The sequence below is a fragment of the Coregonus lavaretus genome (assembly GCF_964263955.1).
Source record: "Coregonus lavaretus genome assembly, chromosome: 1".
In the NCBI taxonomy this organism is placed as follows: Eukaryota; Metazoa; Chordata; class Actinopteri; order Salmoniformes; family Salmonidae; genus Coregonus; species Coregonus lavaretus.
In genome coordinates, this window is record NC_139988.1 from 67,490,069 (window position 1) to 67,509,870 (window position 19,802).

At 42.6% G+C, this 19,802-nt stretch overlaps 1 protein-coding gene across 1 annotated transcript in view; it reads right to left on the bottom strand.

Moving 5' to 3' along the window:
* The window catches only part of LOC311099584 (carnitine O-palmitoyltransferase 1, liver isoform), a 44,443-nt gene extending 25,139 nt beyond the window's left edge, over positions 1-19,304 (bottom strand). Inside the window, exon 1 of the mRNA XM_084140278.1 lies at positions 19,162-19,304. The gene's annotated coding sequence lies outside the window, so the exon portion shown is untranslated. The remainder of the gene's footprint in view (positions 1-19,161) is intronic.
* Between the last annotated feature and the right edge of the window lie 498 nt (positions 19,305-19,802).

A 19,802-nucleotide genomic window follows, 5' to 3' on the forward strand; every position in this document is an offset into this window, starting at 1 on the left:
TCAGTTGTGTTGTGACAAGATGGGGGGGTATACAGAAGATAGCCCTATTTGGTAAAAGACCAAGTCCATATTATGGCAAGAACAGCTCAAATAAGCAAAGAGAAACGACAGTCCATCCATCATTACTTTAAGACAAGTAGGTCAGTCAATACGGAACATTTCAAGAACTTTGAAAGTTTCTTCAAGTGCAGTCGCAAAAACCATCAAGCGCTATGATGAAACTGGCTCTCATGAGGACCGCCACAGGAATTGAAGACCCAGTTACCTCTGCTGCAGAGGATAAGTTATTATTATAAGTTCATTAGAGCTACCAGCCTCAGAGATTGCAGCCCAAATAAATGCTTCACAGAGGTCAAGTAACAGACACATCTCAACATCAACTGTTCAGAGGGGACTGTGGGAATCAGGACTAATTGCTGCAAAGAAACCACTACTAAAGGACACCAATAAGAAGAACAGACCTGCTTGGGCCAAGAAACACAAGCAATGGACATTAGACCGGTGGAAATGTGTCTTTTGGTCTGAATGAAAATGGTCTTCTTCTACCTCAAAGTACAACATGACTTATCAAATGTTATGATTTGCCAATAAGCAAGCTAGCTACTTTAGCTACTAGAGTAAGCAACAGCTGGCTGCCTCACGGGAGTTGTTTACAAAACCAAACGAAGTCTCGTGGGAAGAGAGCACAGACAGAACCCAAAGTAGTCCATAAATGTGGAAGTTGATAGAAAATAACTTTTTACAAATCAGTAAAATTAATGAATTTCTAGAATATTGATTACTATGTATAGCTTTGTAAGACAATACAATTACCAACCACCCAGCTTTAGAGTTGTTAAGTCCATTTCCCTGCTTTTGAAAGGAGCAGGCTAGTAGTTACCGATGACTTCCAGCAATTGCACTAAGCTAACGATATGTTACCTTCAACTTCCTCAAACTGCACGCAGAGACATATGGTGTCCCTGAGTTCCTCTGACTCTGGGTAAGTAGGACATTGCCCATCCCTTTAATACAGTAAGTATTGCCCATCCATTAGTAAAGGCAGACTGACCAGGCACCCTGTCAGTCATTAACAAAAAACAACAAAGGAAAAAGGTTTGCTTTACTCTCCATAGCTAAACTGGTTCATGATGATAATGGGCATTCAAGCAGCCTCAGCTGCTAATGGGAGATTGATGCCCATAGATGGGCTGGGCAGGACTGTGTGGTGAAATGACTGACGGCTGATTCGTCCAATGGAAACGGCACGCTATTCTCAGATAAGCGATCGGATTGGCTGAAATCAGAGGGCCAAATGATAGCTCCAACCATTACAGGGATCATGTAAATGCCTTTCCCTTGCGAACGCTCAGTGTCCACTAACCAGTGATGCTTTGCCTAGCCAGCGATGCTTTGCCTAGCCACGCTAGCTTCGCCCAGAGTGGCTCGCCATGTGGGTGATAGCAAGCCAACAGTATGCTAGGTATCAACAGCCAATCCAGTAGGGCTTGAAGCTATAGTGCACTTTGATTTGTCAAATCGTACCGCAATATCGCAGAGCATTTGCATAATATCGATCTTTCCCAAACTTAAGTCCCACCCTGTTAATGCTCTGTTCGCCATCCAGGACCTCTACAACTGCGGAAAAAATTAAGAGACCACTGCAAAATGATCAGTTTCTCTGGTTTTACTATTAATTGGTATGTGTTTGGGTAAAAAATAACTTTTTTGTTTTATTCTATAAACTACTGACAACATTTGTCCCAAATTCCAAAAAAATATATTGTAATTTAGAGCATTTATTTGCAGAAAATGACAACTGGTCAAAATAACAAAAAAGATGCAGTGTTGTCAGACCTCGAATAATGCACAGAAAATAAGTTCATGTTCATTTTAAACAACACAATACTAATGTTTTAACTTAGGAAGAGTTCAGAAATCAATTTGGGTAGAATAACCCTGATTTTCAATTACAGCTTTAATGCGTCTTGGCATGCTCTCCACCAGTCTTTCACATTGTTGTTGGGTGACTTTATGCCACTCCTGGTGCAAAAATTCAAGCAGCTCGGCTTTGTTTGATGGCTTGTGACCATCCATCTTCCTCTTGATCACATTCCAGGAGTTTTCAATGGGGTTCAGGTCTGGAGATTGGGCTGGCCATGACAGGGTCTTGATGTGGTGGTCCTCCATCCACACCTTGATTGTCCTGCTGGAAAAACCAATCCTCAGAGTTGGGGAACAATGTCAGAGCAAAAGGAAGCAAGTTTTCTTCCAGGACAACCTTGTACGTGGCTTGATTCATGCGTCCTTCACAAAGACAAATCTGCCCGATTCCAGCCTTGCTGAAGCACCCCCAGATCATTACCGATTCTCCACCAAATTTCACAGTGGGTGAGAGACACTGTGGCTTGTAGGCCTCTCCAGGTCTCCGTCTAACCATTAGACGACCAGGTGTTGGGCAAAGCTGAAAATTGGACTAATCAGAGAAGACCTTACTCCAGTCCTCTACGGTCCAATCCTTATGGTCTTTTGCAAACCTCAGCCTGGCTCTTCTTTGCTTCTTATTGATGAAGGGCTTTTTTCTAGCTTTGCATGACTTCAGCCCTGCCCCTAGGAGCCCGTTTCGAACCGTCCTCGCCGTGCACTTCACCCCAGCTGCCGTTTGCCATTCTTTTTGTAGGTCACTTGATGTCATCCTACGGTTGTTGAGTGACATTCGAATGAGTTGTCGGTCATCCCGGTCAGTAGAGAGTTGTTTTCACCCTCTACCGGTCTGTAGCTTTGTTGTCCCCAATGTCTGCTGCTTGACCTTGTTCTTATGAACCGCCGTCGTTGACATTTTAAGGATGGAAGCAACCTGACGCTCAATGTATCCCTCTGCCAGTAAAGCCAGAATTTAACCCTTCTTTTCCTCACTCAAAACTTTCATTTTCAACTCTTTTGGCATGACCACAGCAGTGGTTTTTATACTTTTCCTCGTTAAATAAGATTTGGTTCATGTGATCACCTAATTCAGTAGAATGAGGTGTGCCTGTGTTGGAATTCAACAGACACTGAAACGGAATGGCTGTCATACATGTAGATATGCTGATTTAAGAAAAATTTGCAGTGGTCTCAATTTTTTCTACAGCTGTATATCAGGCGGTGTGAAAAGAAGGCCAGGAAAATTGCTGAAGATCCCAGCCACCCAAGCCATAGACGGTTCTCTCTGCTTCCGCACGGCAAGCGGTACCGGAGCAACAACTCTGACACCAACAGGCTCCTGAACAGCTTCTATCCTCAAGCCATAAGACTGCTATATAGGTAACAAAATGGCTACACGGACTATCTGCATTGACCCTTTTATTTTAGCACTGACTAGGCACACTCACAGGACTCTACACACTCACTTCATTGACGCATGCACACGCACACACTGCTGCTACTCCATTTATCGGATGCCTAGTCACCTTACCCCTATACATATCTACCCCTACCACTCCAGTATACCCTGCACATTGTAAATATGTGACTCAGGAAACTAGGCGTATGTAGCGCATCACTACTTCTCAGGAGAGGCATTTGAACATAATTTCATTTTTTGATCAAAATGCTTTTTTTGTGTGGCAGAAATGCCTTCTGGAACATATTAACTTTTTGTGCCTTAATCACAAACTTGTATGCCATCTGTAAATAAGAATACAATTGTTAAATTACGAGCCTAGTTGGTTTAGCCACGGAAAAAGACAGGAACCTTCCCGCTAGCCAATCTACATTTTCAGACATTATACGTTTCTACATTTTCATTGCAAGTTCAAGTGCACTGTTAGTTGGCTGGCTCACTAGTGTGTGATCTGTGTAGTAATATTATTCGTATCTCAGAGCCATTTGCATGGCTAGTTATAGCCTAATCTTAGCTAGCTAACATTGAACCTAGTTAGTTAGCTTTACCTACCTGTAGATTCATGCAGGGTAGTAACGTTATGAGTTGGGATTATGGTTCATTGTTTAGCTAGCTACATGTCTAAACAAAAGACTCCACTATGCAAGTAACCATTTCACTGTACTGTTTACACCTTCTGTAACCTGTCTGTGACAAACTTTATTTTTATATAGTGTGTTTACCAGAGACCGTAATGTGAATAACACCAAAGTCAAATTAGGATATAATGTTAGGCCAACAAGATAGTTTTAGAACTTGGACACTGGTAGAATGCCCTGCTTTTATTTAAATCACACTGACAACCGTAAGCAATTTTCTGTAATTAGCTCGCCATTAACTTTAAAAAATGATTGTGAGTTTATTTTCCTGTAATAATGAATACAAATTAGCTAAAGCTAAGATGTTGTCAGCTATATGATATGGTCATTATTTGAACTGGCTAGCCAGAAGCTAGAAACGAACCAAAACATTGTTTAGGAAGTTGTTTTTAGTTGCCTGGTTTGCTAGATTGACATATAGTAAATTCATTTCTAAACAGATGGTTTATTGGTGTTAAAATACACCAGTTATGCTATTTTGGACCACCAGGCTGCTGATGTCATGCAGCGTGTCACTTTTGTATTTATACTTTTTCATAACGACAACGACAATTTTGATGTTGGACGACAATTGAATGTTCATGATGTCACTGCGACAACTGTATACAGACATGTCGATAGACGTAGTATAAACCAGCCTTTAGTCTTGAAATCTTTGGTTGTTTAGTACACTACCGTACTCACTGTTTAGCCTCACATGTGAATCCTTAAAGAGATGGGTGGGGCTAAGCCTAAAGAGGGTGTGAACAATGCTGAATGGTGTAGACAAAGAGCTCTCGAGTAGGTGTCCCAAAACATTCAAGGGCCATTCTCTCAAAAGTGGGGTTACAAGTTTATCAACTTTCAAAGCAGAATTACTTCCCTATTGTTCTTCAACTGTAGTGTATGATATGCCATTTTATAGCTGTCTCTACTTGAGCCTCTACTTTTATCCAATGTAAAAAATACCGTATGTCGGTCACATACGGTATTGACACTGACCCTGTATATTGCTTACTTACTTTCTCGTGTTCTTCTTATTTCTCGTGTTTTTGTTCTACTTTATATTATAGTACTACAGATATTGATTACTGCATTGATGGGAAAGCGCTTGCAAGAAAGGCATTTCACTGTATTTGTGCACGTGACAAAACTTGAAACGTTTCGCCTTGCTTACTGTAACTTGCCTCCTTTGAAAATGGGAGTGGCCTATGTGATTTTGTCGAAGGCCAACGCCGTAGTGGACATTGCCGGTTAGACTCAGACTGATGCTACAAAAGTTGATAGGGATGTTGACTGACATGGTGGAACGAGTGTCTCTGAGCCAATCACCCTTTTCACCACTGAAAGGATTGATTTTGCTCTCCACAAATACCGATAATGGCCTGGGGAACATAGACAATCATTCCTATAGGTCACATACAGTATCTATTAATTCTCCAAAAACACACACCTCCCCCATGCCTTTGATTCCCTCACCCTCTGCCGTGCTCTTGAGGGTCCATCCCAAATGGCACCCTACTCCCTATAGGCCTATCGTACACTGCTTTTGACCAGGGCCCATAGGACCAGGAATCAGATATATTAAAAACTGCCAACATTTGTCTCCACCCTAAGGCAAAATGTGTAGAGATGCATGAAATGAGTTATAACATTGCTAAATCTTCTCTACAGACCATCGCAAAATGTGTAAAATTGCAGCAAACTTGCTTTAAAACTGCAAAATTCTCTTTGCTGCCCCCCCCCCTTCTATAGGAGAGAGCTGGCATATGAAGCAGTGGGTGTCCATGCCAGGGACTAACAGCAGTGAATTTCAGCTCTGATCACTTCACTGCAGCCCTTCTCTAGTTGATTGCCAACCCCCCCAAAAAACACCTTCTGTTTAGCTCAGCACTGACTGCCAGCACACGGAGGGTTTCCACACTAGGAAATGTTGGCTCGGGTTCACGTCATCACTGGAATCAGTTTGATCTCATTTAATGCAGCAGGCATGAGAGCTTCATCTATTATGATAGCACTTTATCCTTCCATATCTTAGGCAACGTTTATTCGCTGAGAGTTCTAAGGGACATTGTTTTATGGTTGTTAAAATGATTACAGTAGCCAATTGCTTCAGAAAAAATAAATTATAATCGGTATCGGATGTGACAGGATAATGGATCCAGAATGAAAGAGAACAATATGAAAAAACAAATTGCTGTACATTTTCCTTCTTCAATCCAAGCGCAAATCGACAGAAAATGTATAACTTTGTTCTATGCAATTATATCAAGAACTTCTTAAAAACAACAAAAGGCTCCCTCTTTTCACTTCAACCCTCCATCCTCCAGCACAGACAGATGGAAAACTACAAGCAGGCAGAGTGGAACAGCAGGGAGGAGAGAGGGATGGGGGAGGGCGTGGTGTAAACTAGGTAAAAGGTGAGTGTTCCCACAGGCTAGAAGACATAGTGACACAGTCAACATATGGGACCGGAACACCGACTGACTGCAAGTAGTCTTGTTTGAGCACGATTGCCCTGCCCCCACCACCCCTTCCCCATGGGCATGAAAGCAAAGAAAGTAAAAAAGATGAAAGTAGGTAAATATATTTTGTTTGGGCTTCATAAATTATTTATTTATTTGTGTGTTGGGCTTTAGCTGAAATTATTATTTACAGTCAAGTGTAATTGTCCAGGCCTCAATTGTTTGACTACCACCATTCATTCTCACTGTCGATAATTGTAATGTTATAACTTCTAATAACCGTATCCACTGGTGAATTGTGAGGTGATTGCCATCTAAAAACAGTGCTGCCTGCCAGCAGTAGTAATTTCTGATTTATTGAGAGATTCAAGGAGCTATCATCGTTAACATAGTAGATGCAAAGCATTTAATATTTCCATTCATGCACTTCTAAATTAATTTTCTAATTTTATCCCAGAAGCATTTAACTACAGGGCACTCACACATCATATGAAGGAATGTGTCTACCTGATTTAGGGGGCACAGGGAACAGTTGGGAGTCTGGGCCAATTTCATCATAAAAGGTTTCTTTGGTGTTAAATACAGTCTGTGAATGAATTAACTTCAAAAACGTATAAGTTGATGGTTCAGATTACGTTGTGCCAATGTGATATTTTTCCATATTTTGTTCCGGTTAAAGGGTTGTTCAGATTCACTTAGCCATTAAAGTATTGTCCACAGTTCTCTCTCAGAATGAGCTTTTCCAAAACAGTGTTTCTTTGACAGACAGATAAATTACAAGAACAGAAAATTATAGCCATATACAATCTAGAACTTTGCGTCACTCCGGCAACAGCAAGTAGGCCTAACAATTGATTTCATTTCCATCATATAGGCCTACTCTCTCTTTAAGACACCATAAAGCACAAAATAGATGATAAATATATAACAATTGGACACACCAAGGCACACCTCCATTGTAAACACTACTGCAATTCTGAACTTGAACAAATAATTACCTATGACTTCCAGCAGCTTTTAGACAACATGCATTACAACTGAATACAACCACTAACAGTAGAACGCAATACATGGAGGGAGATAAATTGGCCAACTGCGGTCCAGAGTCATGATGACCTAACTTTTCTCAAGTTCATGGACAAGAGCCCTATACTACGTACCTGGTTTGAGGAGTTAGAGGTAACTTTGGTCAACTCTGAGTTCAACTCAGGATAACCGGTACCAAGAAAGTGGCTCACCTTTTAGCCAGGTACATTTCTATGGCAACAAATCTTTCAGAACTAACCTGCTCCCGGGCAGGCTAACTCAGGGCTAATTCAATTTAGTCTGAATGAAGTGTCGGAGCCGTGAGTTGAGGACCAATGAAATCAGATTCCCTCCCTCTTGCAAAGATTGCCTCATCCCCTTCATTTGATGAAGACGACTGATTAAAGAGTGACTGCCCCAAAAACCAACTAATCCCTTTGAAAACGGCCTGTAGCATTAATAAGAGTCAAACATTTATTCTAGTGTCAAAATTGACAACAAAGTGTACATAGGATAACTTACACTTACATTTTTGCCACTTAGCAGACGCTCTTATCCAGAGCAACTAGGGCTGTCCCCGACAACAACAAAAAAAATCTTGGTCAACCGAAAGCAGTGTGTTCTTTCGACCAATCGATAGGGCAATTTTTTTTTAAACATGTATTTTTCCATATATAGACACACCCTGTGTTTCAATAAAATCAACTATACGCATTGAGCTTGTTTCACTGCTTTGAGCCTTGTTGGGCTTGCCCTTTGGTGGGGGCAACTCTACCACATAATCCTTAGGATAACCAGGTGGTTGTCTGCTTGTTTGTTGCCTGGTTCTCCTGGTGGTTGAGGATGTAGCCTTCTTCAGTGCTTTAGGCCTAACTCCTGGATCTTTTATTCTTTCCCCTCATCTCTAGCCCCAGCTGCCATTTTCTCATATTTCCTCCCTTCCAGTGGAGACAATTCTTCCTTCTCCTACATTTCATTTTTACCAGTCTTTGGTTCAGTCATCATCCGGTTAGAAGGACCATTGAAAGATTCTTGGAATCTGTGTGTGTTGCCGGACAGGTAGGACGACTGACAATAGTGAAGGTGAACAGGTGGTCACGGGTCAGGTGACTGAGAGGAGTGGAGGAGACTGAGGCAGGAATTCCTTTAACCACAAAGTAATATATTTACTGGATAGTTGTGTGCTGCATAACAAAAGGAAACTGAATAACATGTATCAAATGTAAATCATATTCACAAAAGTCAAATCATAATATCACTCAAAATTAACGTAATGAAGTAATTCAGCTCAATATGAAGCACGATTGAGTCATTTAGGATCATAACCATACAAATAAATCGATCAGTTATCAATTATTCAATCTACAATCTCAGGATTATCAATTTAGCAAACAATAATTAAGTTTCATACTTCCACGTTTGTCTTCATATGTACATATCATTTCGTTACATTTTAACCATAGGGCTGTGATACCTGATATAGCACAATAGGTTTGAAGCGTGCGCTCCAAGCCGCGCTTCCTTGTTAATGACGATAAACAATAACTGTTCTCCAGAGCGCAACAGATCGTTCAGATTAAAGATAATAGATTTGGTGGACTTACGTTGATTTGTGGACACACACAATGTCTGGATTCGACGGAGTTGGGGGAGAGAAAGCAGCGAGGTCGGGCGGTGGCCATTTCCTCCTTAATGAGTTGAGATCTGTCGGACATTTCCACCCGACCTAATTAAGCGCACCCGCCCAGCTGCGCAAGCGGCCATGAATTAAAGGGCGATTCCACCAACTCTACGGGCCTTTTCCACTGCTAGACTAAAAAATAAATACATTGCAGTCGACCAACAGCCTATCGACCAAACAATCGACTAGTTGGGGTCAGCCCTAAGAGAGACATACAATTAGTGCATTCCTCTTAAGATAGCTACAGTGCCTTCAGAAAGTATTCACACCCCGTGACTTTTTTGCAAATTTTGTTGTGTTACAGCCTGAATTTAAAATGGATGAAATATAGATTTTTTTTGGTCACTGGCCTACACACAATACCCCATAATGTCAAAGTGACATTGTTTTTACAAATTAATTTTAAAAAATGAAAAGCTGAAATGTCTTGAGTCAATAAGTATTCATCCCCTTTGTTATGGCAAGCCTAAATAAGTTCAGGAGTAAATATTTGCTTAACAAGTCACATAATAAGTTGCATGGACTCACTGTGTGCAATAATAGTGTTTAACACTATTTTTGAATGACTACCTCATCTCTGCACCCCACACATACAATTATCTGTAAGGTCCCTCAGTCAAGCAGTGAATTTCAAAGAGGTAGTGTTTAGACTTCTTCAAAAGATGGGCAGGGAATCCGCTGTCTTGACTTTAGTGGGACGCTTGTTCCACCATTCGGGTGCCAGGACAGAGAAGATATTTGACTAGGCTGAGCGGGAGCTGCCCTCCTGTAGGGGTGGGAGGGCCAAGAGACCAGAGGTGGTAGAACGGAGTGCTCGGGTTGGGATGTAGGGTTTGAGCATAGCCTGAAGGTAAGGAGGGGCAGTTCCCCTTGCTGCTCCGTAGGCAAGCACCAGGGTCTTTGAGATGATGCGAGCCTTGACTGGAAGCCAGTGGAGTGTGTGGAGGAGCGGGGTGACGTGGGAGAACATAGGAATTTTACTAGACGCAACTTAATATTAGGAAGGTGTTCGTAATGTTTGGTATAATCAGTGTATATTCAAATAAATCTATTCAAATATTTCTCTTTCTCTGTTACCCTGTGTGCAGTGAACTGACATGCATGATTGTTGCTGACACGCCAATGTTCAGATGAAGGAAATGAAATAGTCTGTAATGCGCACCACAGCAGCGCTGAACTCAAACCGAGGTGTGTAGCTGCTGGCAAAGTAATTCAAAGGCTATACTTTATCAAGCAGGATGTAACTTTCCAGTGCTACAATTTTTTGCCATGTAATGTTATTAAAACAAAATCAGACAACCCCATAGTAGAATAATTGACCTATTTACCTAGTCTGGTTGTTGTTGTGTGTTCTAAGTAAGAAACATTCCTCTAGAGGCGCATTCAAGTTGCGAGAGAAATAGGAGGGAAATGTATTCTGACAAGCAGTCAATGGACAACAATTCTTAATGCAATCGCAGGAAAACACTTTTGGCAAAATGTATTTTGAAAGCAGTTACATTGCTATTTCTATTCTCCTTCCATTGCACGCGTGGCATTGTTTTGCAAATGCAGTTTTACAAACAGAATTCAAGCACGGAGCTCTTAAAAAAGGGGCAATATCATTACATGCTTTGTAAAAATGAATTGAGTGAATAATTTATAATAACTTATAATAATCATTATTACAATCAAGATGGTGTCCAATGGGGTAAACGCAGATGGGCAAACCCCATGCTTCAGCCCATGTACATTTTATAGCCACTATGATTCATCAGTTGGGCTACAGGTGATAATGCTTATCGCTAATAGCACATCTGATAATATAGAGCATGCATAAGCTATTTGCATGGTCCAATATGTTAAAATACTTGATCATTTTTACCAATGTTATTGGGCCCATTTCTGGAGGTCGAAATTATATTTGAAATGGTGTCAGCATCATTTTAATACATTGAGGAGTAGAATGTCCTTTTAAAAAGTCACCAGAACTGAGCTTCTTAGTCTTAAGCAATGGGACTGGAATTAGTCAAACTTGCAGTTTAACAGGATGTACAAGATGAGCCTCTTTCCCTAAAAGCATGATGGTAATGAATTTCTTACATGAAAGGGTGACATTAACTTGGCCCCAGACAATGTAATCAAGGTTTTTTTTTTTGCTTTAACCTTTGTCCATTACCCCCAGACAAAATGCCGATAGGCACAGTATCTGTATCGGGTGGGAATGACAATGGAAGATGAAATGTGCATATTGTTATATTAGCAGAACACAGCTATGATATTATGTAAAGGCTTGTTTATTCTACATGGACCTGTTACTACATTTGAAAGTTATCAAAAACACTTAGTTTATAATATCTACATAAATTCAGCAATTGCATTCTTCTCATATTACTCTGTAGGCTACCGACCTATTCAAAGCTTCCTCTGACATCTCACCATACACCTGCCTGTAGTTACTGAACTCAACCTGCAGGAGATTTGTTTGTTAAGATTCAGTGGGGGGGGGGGGGGGGGGGGGCTCCCGACGGCGTCACTACAGCCTGGGGTTCCATCCCAGTCATTACCGGCCGTGACTGGGAGTCCCATAGGGCGGTGCACAATTGGACCAGGGTCGTCCGGGTTAGGGAAGGGTTTGGCCGGGGTGGCTTTACTTGACTCATCGTGCTCTAGCGACTCCTTGTGTCGGGCCGGGCCGGGCGTCTGCAGGCTGACCTCGGTCGTCAGTTGAGCGGTGTTTCTTCTGACACATTGGTGCAGCTGGCTTCCGGGTTAAGCGAAACGCGCTTTGGCGGGTCATGTTTCGGAGGACGCATGACTCGACCGTCGCCTCTCCCGAGCCCGTTGGGGATTTGCAGGCATGAGACAAAATCGAAGTCACGAAATTGGGGAGAAAAGGGGTAATAAAAAGTAATGTAAAAATGTTGGGGGAAACAGCTGTGGGAAAGGTTCTGACAGATGGGTGGTGGCAAGGACACACCTACATCAAACCACACTCCCAAGCCAACTCACGCTTGGCTTCTGTCATGGCCGCCAGCATTTCTTGAGGAGCAAGCCAAAAAACGAGGCCAAATCAGCAGGTGCAGTTGCCCTTTAAATATTTTAGTAGCCAGAATGTTTGTGTTAAAAATAGTATTGTTAAAATACCTATCACGTAACATAACACATTTAGTAATGACAGAATGCATTTGAAACGTCACGCACAGTAAAACTTTCGTATTACTTTATAAAATCATTTTGTGGGAAAAACGCCAGAGCAGCGTTTCTTTCTGTTCCCAATGAGGAAGAAAACAACAATCAGGGACGGTTCTCTTCTGCACTGTTCAACCAATACAGTCAAAGTGGATTAGTGCAGTAAAAAAACATGATTTTCCTGTGATATTTCCACACTAGGAGGTTGGAATAATACTGTGAAATTGTGACACTGATGATTATGCCCTTTTATTGTAAGCACTGTTTGAAAAGACCACCTGAAAGTTCAGCCCGTTTTGGTGGGATGGAGTTTTGGCCTGCCTGGCGACATCACCAGGTGGTAAATTAGTTAATAGACCAATATTATTTTTATTAGGAGCCCCATTAGCCAACAGCTAGTCTTACTGGGGTCTAACACATAACATATCCTTCCATATCCTTTTCTGTACATAATGCCCTGAATCTTTTCTACAACGCCCGGAAATCTGCCCCCTTTATTCTCTGTACCCAACGCACTAGAAGACCAGTTCTTAAAGCCTTTAGCCGTATCCTTATTCTACTCCTCCTCTGTTCCTCTGGTGATGTAGAGGTTAACCCAGGCCCTGCAGCCCCCAGTATCACTCCTACTCCCCAGGAGCGATCATTTGTTGACTTCTGTAACCGTAAAAGCCTTGGTTTTCTGCATGTTAATATCAGAAGCCTCCTTCCTAAGTTTGAGTTATTCACTGCGTTAGCACACTCCACCAACCCTGATGTTCTAGCAGTGTCTGAATCCTGGCTTAGGAAGGCCACCAAAAATTCTGAAATTTCCATCCCCAACTATAACATTTTCCGTCTAGATAGAACTGCCAAAGGGGGTGGAGTTGCAATCTACTGTAGAGATAGCCTGCAGAGCTCTATCATACTATCCAGGTCTGTGCCCAAACAGTTTGAGCTTCTACTTCTAAAAATCCACCTTTCCAGAAAGAAGTCTCTCACTGTTGCCGCTTGCTACAGACCCCCCTCAGCCCCCAGCTGTGCCCTGGACACCATATGTGAATTGATTGCCACCCATTTATCCTCAGAGTTCGTACTGCTTGGTGACCTAAATTGGGATATGCTTAACACCCCAGCCATCCTACAATCCAAACTAGATGCCCTCAATCTCACAAATTATCAACGAACCTACCAGGTACAACCCTAAATCCGTAAACATGGGTACCCTCATAGATATCATCCTGACTAACTTACCCTCTAAATACACCTCCGCTGTCTTCAACCAGGATCTCAGCAATCACTGCCTTATTGCCTGTGTCCGTAACGGGTCCGTGGTCAAACGACCACCCCTCATCACTGTCAAACGCTCCCTAAAACACTTTAGCGAGCAGGCCTTCCTAATTGACCTGGCCCAGGTATCCTGGATGGATATAGATCTCATTCCGTCAGTAGAGGATGCCTGGTTGTTCTTTAAAAGTAATTTCCTCTCCATTTTAAATAAGCATGCCCCATTCAAAAAATACAGAACTAAGAACAGATATAGCCCCTGGTTCTCCTCAGACTTGACTGCCCTTGACCAGCACAAAAACATCCTGTGGCGTACTGCATTAGCATCAAATAGCCTCCGCGATATGCAACTTTTCAGGGAAGTTAGGAACCAATATACACAAGCAGTTAGGAAAGCAAAGGCTAACTTTTTCATACAGAAATTTGCATCCTGTAGCACTAACTCCAAAACGTTTTGGGACACTGTAAAGTCCATGGAGAATAAGAGCACTTCCTCCCAGCTGCCCACTGTACTGAGGCTAGGAAACACTATCACCACCGATAAATCTACAATAATCGAGAATTTCAACAAGCATTTTGCTACGGCTGGCCATGCTTTCCACCTGGCTACCATTACCCAGGCCACCAGCTCTGCACCCTCGGCTGCAACTTGCCCATGCCCCCCCCGCTTCTCCTTCACACAAATTCAGACAGCTGATGTTCTGAAAGAGCTGCAAAATCTGGACCCCTACAAATAATCTGGGCTAGATAATCTGGACCCTTTCTTTCTAAAACTAGCCGCCGAAATTGTCGCAACCCCTATTACTAGCCTGTTCAACCTCTCTTTCGTAACGTCTGAGATCCCCAGAGATTGGAAAGCTGCCGCGGTCATCCCCCTCTTCAAAGGGGGTGACACTCTAGATCCAAACTGTTACAGACCTATATCCATCCTGCCCTGCCCTTCGAAAGTTTTTGAAAGCCAAGTTAACAAACAGATCACCGACCATTTCGAATCCCACCGTACCGTCTCCGCTATGCAATCCGGTTTCCGAGCTGGTCATGGGTGCACTTCAGCCACGCTCAAGGTCCTAAACGATATTATAACCGTGATCGATAATAGACAGTACTGTGCAGCCGTCTTCATCGACCTGGCAAAGGCTTTCGACTCTGTCAACAACCGCATTCTTATTGGCAGACTAAATAGCCTTGGTTTCTCAAATGACTGCCTCGCCTGGTTCACCAACTACTTCTCAGATAGAGTTCAATGTGTCAAATCGGAGGGCCTGTTGTCTGGACCTATGGCAGTCTCTATGGGGGTGCCACAGGGTTCAATTCTTGGGCCGACTCTTTTCTCTGTGTATATCAATGATGTCGCTCTTGCTGCTGGTGACTCTCAGATCCACCTCTACGCAGACGACACCATTTAGTATACATCTGGCCCTTCATTGGACACTGTTAACAAACCTCCAACCGAGATTCAATGCCATACAACACTCCTTCAGTAGCCTCCAACTGCTCTTAAACACTAGTAAAACTAAATGCATGCTCTTCAATCGAACGCTGCTGGCACCCGCCCACCCGACTAGAATCACTACTCTCGACGGTCTGATCTAGAGTATGTGGACAACTACAAATACCTGGGTGTCTGGTTAGACTGTAAACTCTCCTTCCAGACTCACATTACGCATCTCCAATCCAAAGTTAAATCTAGAATCGGCTTCCTATTTCGCAACAAAGCCTCCTTCACTCATGCTGCCAAACATGCACTATCCTACCGATCCTTGACTTCGGCGATGTCATTTACAAAATAGCCTCCAACACTCTACTCAGCAAATTGGATGTAGTCTATCACAGTGCCATCCGTTTTGTCTCCAAAGCCCCATACACTACCCACCACTGTGACCTGTACGCTCTTGTTGGCTGGTCCTCACTACATATTCGTCGCCAAACCCACTGGCTCCAGGCCATCTATAAATCACTGCTAGGCAAATCCCCGCCTTATCTTAGCTCATTGGTCACCATAGCAACACCCACCCGTAGTATGCGCTCCAGCAGGTATATCTCACTGGTCATCCACAAAGCCAACTCCTCCTTTGGCCGCCATTCCTTCCAGTTCTCTGCTGCCAATGACTGGAACGAATTGCAAAAATCTCTGAAGCTGGAGACTCTTATCTCCCTCACTAACTTTAAGCATCAGTTGTCAGAGCACCTTACCGATCACTGCACCTGTACACAGCCCATCTGAAATTAGCCCACCCAACTACCTCATCCCTATATTGTTATTTATTTTGCACCCCAGTATCTCTATTTGCACATCATCTCTTGCATCTCTATCATTCCAGTGTTAATACTAATTGTAATTATTTTGCACTATAGCCTATTTATTGCCTTACCTCCATAACATGCTACATTTGCACACACTGTATATATATTTTCTGTTGTATTTTTGACTTTCTGTTTTCTTTATCTTGGCCAGGTCGCAGTTGTAAATGAGAACTTGTTCTCAACTGGCTTACCTGGTTAAATAAAGGTGAAATAAAAATAAGACATTAGACAAGACTTTACAATTTACATCCATTTAAAAACATTAACGTGTGTGCGCGTGCATCTATCAGTTCCACAAACGTGTCAGTACATACACAAAACAAGTAGGTAAGAAAGAGTTCCAAACCTCTTTGCCAATAACAGCTAGTTTTCAGTTTCCCCAGCATGGTCTGAGACTAGCTGTTACATAGTAAATGTAAATCTGAGACCCTCAAATTAGTATCAATTGTTACGTTTGGTTACAGAAGACAGAACGTTACTATTAAGGCACAAACAAAAGTAGGGTGGACGGGTGTTCGAATCTCATCACGGACAACTTTTGCAACTACTTACTAGCCTACTTTTTAACTACTTTGCAACGACATAGCATGTTAGCCAACCCTTTGCCTTTAACATACCGTACATGACCAAAAGTAGGTGGACACCTGCTCGTCAAACATCTCATTCCAAAATCAAGGGCATTAATATGGAGTTGGTCCCCCCGCTTTGCTGCTATAGCAGTCTCCACTCTTCTGGGAAGGCTTTCCACTAGATGTTGGATCATTGCTGCGGGGACTTGCTTCCATTCAGCCACAAGAGTATTAATGAGGTTGGGCACTGATGTTGGGCGATTAGGCCTGGCACGCAGTTGGCGTTCCAATTCATCCCAAAGGTGTTCAATGGGTTTGAGGTCAGGGCTTTGTGCAGGCCAGTCAAGTTTTTCCACACAGATCTCGACAAACCATTTCTGTATGGACCTCGCTTTATGCACGGGGGCATTGTCATGCTGAAACAGGAAAGGGCCTACCCCAACCGTTTGACACAAAGTTGGAAGCACTGAACCATCTAGAATGTCATTGTATGGTGTAGCGTTAAGATTTCCCTTCACTGGAACTAGTGGCCTAGCCCAAACCATGAAAAACAGCCCCAGACCATTATTCCACCTCCTCCTCCAAACTTTACAGTTGGCACTATGCAGTCGGGCAGGTAACGTTCTCCTGGCATCTGCCAAACCCAGATTAGTCCGTCGGACTGCCAGATGGTGAAGCGTGATTCATCACTCCAGAGAACGCATTTCCACTGCTCCAGAGTCCAATGGCGGCGAGCTTGACCACTCCAGCCAACGCTTGGCATTGTACATGATCTTAGGCATGCATGCGGCTGCTCGGCCATGAAAACCCATTGCATGAACATTTACATTACATTTTAGTCATTTAGCAGACGCTCTTATCCAGAGCGACTTACAGTTAGTGAGTGCATACATTATTTTTATTATATTTTTTTCATACCCCCCGTGGGAATCGAACCCACAACCCTGGCGTTGCAAACACCATGCTCAACTGAGCTACATCCCTGCCGGCCATTCCCTCCCCTACCCTGGACGACGCTGGGCCAATTGTGCGCCGCCACATGAAGCACCCGAAGAACAGTTATTGTGCTGACGCTGCTTCCAGAACTCAGTAATGAGTGTCGCAACCGAGGACCGACGATTTTTACGCACTACAGCACTCGACGGTCCCGTTCTGTGAGCTTGTGTGGCCTACCACTTCGCGGCTGAGCCGTTGTTGCTCCTAGATGTTCCACTTCACAATAACAGCACTTACAGTTGACCGGGGCAGCTTTAGCAGGGCAGAAATTTGACAAACTGGCTTGTTGGAAAGGTGGCATCCTATGACGGTGCCACGTTGAAAGTCCCCGAGCTCTTCAGTAAGGCCATTCTACTGCCAAAGTTTGTCTATGGAGATTGCATGGCGGTGTGCTCGATTTTATTTACCTGTCAGCAACGTGTATGGCTGAAATAGCCAAATCCACTAAATTGAAGGGTTGTCCACATACACTATATATACACAAAAGTATATCCTAACCCTTAGCCTAGCTAATGTTAGCCACAACAAATTGGAATTCGTAACATATTATAGGAACTGCAATTCGGAACATATCATACGAACTGGATGGAGATCCACAAATGAATACATACCATATAAAACGTAACACGTAGTAATTGAGTATCCCGGATTTCCATTTACTATGTTATGTCTACCCTTAGTCCAGGTTGGGTTTCCCCTCCCCACTGAGACCACTCCCAGACAGTCCTAGAAAAATGATTGCTTGAGAAATTGCTCTTTGCTAAGAAGCTATGTTTATTTTTTTTACTGTTTTAATTGTAAACAATCACAGTTAGGTACTTCATTGTCCCCCAGAAATGAATTGATATCGAGAGAGAAAAAACGGCTGCATTTATGTCCAAAAGTGGCGGCAGGCAGACGAGCAATATCCTCCGTCGTAGTATGTATGGATGAAGCCTGAAATGGAATGTGAAGCTAACTGAAGCTGGCTAGCTTTAGAAAACCCTGATCGTAGTATACCCCTCGGAAACTTTACTTATTTGGCTAAATGCCTGATCTAACGTTACTGTAACCAAAGCATTCGAGGAACTCAACTTGCATTGCAGAGAGTGACCTAAAGTTATGCTAATCATTATTAGGATGGAGAAAGTACGGTAACCTGTTTGGATAGCTAATCAAGCCGAATCACTAGTTTGCTAGCTAACAGGGCAAGCTACCTAATGGATGCTACTTTTACATACTACCACGCGCTTGTTCGTCACGAGCGAAAAACGGAAACACCGACACGCTTACAAGCATCTTTCCAGAATGACTTGACTAGAATAGCTAAATAGCGAACGCTGAATAACACGTATTGTTAGCTAACGGCTAAATTAGACATCAACCTACAATTTAATAAACTGCAGTCAGCAAAGGCATAAGGATAGCCTGCTAAGACACATTGAACTATTTCGTAACTAACAAACATAACTAACTTAGCTAGCTAACTTTGTTAATTGTCATGAACTCCAAAATAGCCGGCGAGTTTAGCCAGAGAGGATAATCTCTGGTTTAGCAGGCTAACGTTAGCAACTGCCTTCTAATTAATGTTAGCTTTGGCAGACCGAGCCAAAGAAGAGCTAGCCTCCTGCCCATTATACGCGTGCTGACCATTATACGCGTGGATTTTCTAACAGTGTAATGTATGACAACAATTATTTAAAGATGTAAAGGCATTTCGTTAGCATACCTGGAATCTGTGGAAGACGAAAATTCGAGAACTCTGCAGGCACCTGTAGTGACGTCGAGACCTTCTTCGATGAGGTTTAACGGCAGTTGGCATCCAAAAAATTCTCCAATACCCTCCTCTTCTCTCTGCTACTTTCCTTCTCTACTAGTATTCTGCCAGCAGCACAAATTATGATGTCACTTTGTATGGTAATGAGGAAATCTTCAAAATAAAAGCACGCATTTCAAAACATTGCAATGTGGATAAATCATTCAAATTATATTGAATTTTAATCACAGGAGGTTGGTGGCATCTTAATTAGGGAGGACGGGCTCGTGGTAATGCCTGGAGTGGAATTAGTGGAATGGTATCAAATACATCAAACATATGGTTTCCATGTGTTTGATGCTATTTCATTCGCTCCATTCCAGCCATTATTATGAGCCGTCCTCCCCTCAGCAGCCTGATTTTAATCAATGGCCACTTCTGTTGTGCCAAAAAGAAAATGCAATAAGTAATTTATGAAAATAAATACAAAATATTTGTTAAGTCCAATAATGAAAAAAAATACAATGTTGACACAGGTATGTTGAGAAGATTGGGCTGTAGAGAGAAAACGTTTCTACCTGTCTCAGCTAAAGTGGGGTGGGATATACTCAGTA